The sequence below is a fragment of the Hemiscyllium ocellatum genome, unplaced genomic scaffold (assembly GCF_020745735.1).
Source record: "Hemiscyllium ocellatum isolate sHemOce1 unplaced genomic scaffold, sHemOce1.pat.X.cur. scaffold_199_pat_ctg1, whole genome shotgun sequence".
Taxonomy (NCBI): Eukaryota; Metazoa; Chordata; class Chondrichthyes; order Orectolobiformes; family Hemiscylliidae; genus Hemiscyllium; species Hemiscyllium ocellatum.
Genome location: NW_026867939.1, coordinates 1,206,577 through 1,209,346, shown reverse-complemented (window position 1 = coordinate 1,209,346; position 2,770 = coordinate 1,206,577).

Genomic DNA, 2,770 nt, shown 5'->3' with positions numbered 1-2,770 from the left:
AACCCATGCACACAACGGGGAGTATGTACAAACTCCACACAGACAGTTGCCCGAGGCAGGATTTGAACCTTGGTCCCCGGTGCTGTGAGGCAGCAGTGCTAACCACTGAGCCACCGTGCTGCCCAGCTTCAGCTTCCCTAACACGGTCTCCCAGGAGCTGAAGCTGGGCGCAGTGCCCACACGTGTAGCCATCAGGGCCGGTGGAAATCTCCCCGATCTGCCAAATCCCACAAGAGGAGAGTGCGACTGCCCTAAATACCATCTCGACTGCTGTAACAATCAAGTTAAAAAGACTTTACTTGAGTTTACCTGTACATTTTGCTGAACTGGAGCTGTCCAAAGCCTCTTGTGTGAAAGCCTTCCTGCTTACTCTGCTCCCAACGACATGTCTCTCTAACCCTCCACATTTAATTTTGGTCAGGGAAGGAAGGAGACACGACAGTGATGTAGTGTTTAGGCCTTCAGCACTCCTTGACACCTGGCCCCTGACTACCCTGCTTTCCAGTGCTGGTCTCTGCATGGCCTTGGAGGGTATCTCACTGAGGTCTTCCTGCTGGTAGTGATGACTGGGTCGATGCAAATGCTCACCCCGACAGGCAAGCCGTGTTATTGCAGTCCTCTCGTACTTTCTGTCTATTAGTATCGCGTTTATGAATTCGTTGAACCCCTCGATTGCATTCCAAACTCTCTACATAGTGAGAGAGGTTGATGTTCTTGTGAATACAGGGCTATTGGAAAAGAACACGATTAGACATAGTGGCAACAATATGTCTGTCCACTCACTGAGTCTGCTTTTCCTTCGATTAGGTTATATTTATTTTGTTAATCCCCCATTCCACTTTCCTGCATTTTCCCCGTAACACTTGTATAAAAATCTGTCTGTCTCAGCCTTGAAGATATTTAATGATCCAGCCTCAACAGCCCTCCGAATTTTCTACAATTGTTTCCATCGCACTGATGTGAGACTTGGTGGTCTTTAATCTGGTGATTTGCACAACATTTATCTTGCATAAACTTCCAGTTCTTCCTCAGTTCCTCCAAACTGAAAACCGATTCGTAGGATTTACTAAACATATTCTCTCGCTCTGTAAATAGGCTGTCCCCTTAGTCCCTAATACTCCCATTTTTTCCCCGCGTTACCCTCTTCCCCTTAATAAACCAAAAAAAAAGACTTTGTATTCTTGCTCATCTTACCCGCTAATGTTTTATCACCCCTCCTTCTGCTCTTCCACTGACTTTTTAAGTTTAGTCCTACACTTTCTATATTCTTTTAGGACTTTCATTGACCTGCTCACTTGGTACCTGTTTTAAGCTTCTCTCTCCTTTTTCACCCTGTTCAGAGTTTGTGTTGACATCTGAGGTTCTCTGGGTTTGTTTTCCTAAATTTTATCTTCGGTGTAACATGCTGGGCCGACACTGTCATCAATTCAATTTTAAACAAATGATCCCCCAACCCCCGCCCCACCTTGTTCTGCTACAGTTTCACCCAGAAGCAACTGCACTTTGGCCAGATCCTGTCATTTTTTTCCCATAAAATCTGTCTCCCCAATGCAAAAAGCTTTCATTTTTCTAACATCTTTGGGCTCTTTTCCTTAGCAAAGTCAAAATGTGTGATATCACGGTCACTGGTCATATAATGCTCTCCCACTTCTGCCGGGAACAGCCGACTGTCTTCGTTCCCCACAGTGAGGCCCAGCACTGCACTGCCCATTGTTGTATCTGCTCTGTGTTGATATAAGAAGCTCTCTGGAATAAATTTCAAAATACCTGCCCCCTCTTAAAAAGTTATCACTGACCTAATGAATGTTTGGAATTGACATGCCTGAATATAATGATCCTATTATTGTTTTTACACACATCAATATCTTGGTTATATACCTGCTCCTGTACTGTCCTTTATCTGTGGGTCTAATAAAATATACCTAGCAGTGTTTCTGTCATGGTTTTGATCCTGAGCTCTAACCACCAAGCCTCATTACAAGATACTTTTAAGATATCGTCCCTTCTTACGCCAGTAACTGACTCCATAATTAATAAGGCAACACCATCTCCTCTTTTACCCTCTCGAGTCCTGACTATAGTTCTGTTACCACAGAATATTAAGTTGTCAGCCCTGACCTCCCTCAAACACATCTCAGAAATGGCAAAAATGTCACACTTCCACATATCACCTCGTTTCCTTATCATATCTGTCTCTCTGAAAATATTACCAGCATCAAGGTGAAACACATCCAACCCGGAATATATCACTTGGAATACTCTGCATCTCGAAGTTCTTCAGTCATTCATTGTTCGTTATCAACCTGTCGAATTCATGAACCAAAACTGTAACTCTGGGAATGAATGAATATTTGTTGAATTTTAGTTTTGCTTTTAGCAAATGTTTTCATCAAATGCAACTTTCCGGAAATGAACAGCCAGATCCAGATACAACGAATTTCTGCTCATTAGTTCCATGTTCGATGTGCAGAGGGGACAGCCCTCAGTAATGGAGAAAGTGAGGACTGCAGATCCTGGTGATCAGAATCGAAAATTGTGGCGCTAGAAAAGCACAGGCAGTCAGGCAGCATCTGAGGAGCAGCAGAGTCAAAGCTTTGGGCATCTGCCCTTCCCATGTTTTCCATTCCATAATACACAGGATATAGGGAACCATACTTGTTCAGGAAAGCAGAAATGTACAGAGTCCTGAAATGGAAAGCAGTCAATCATTTGGTTGGACGGGGAGTAAACAACTTGAGGTGAAATACCGTCTGATTGAACATAAGGATAG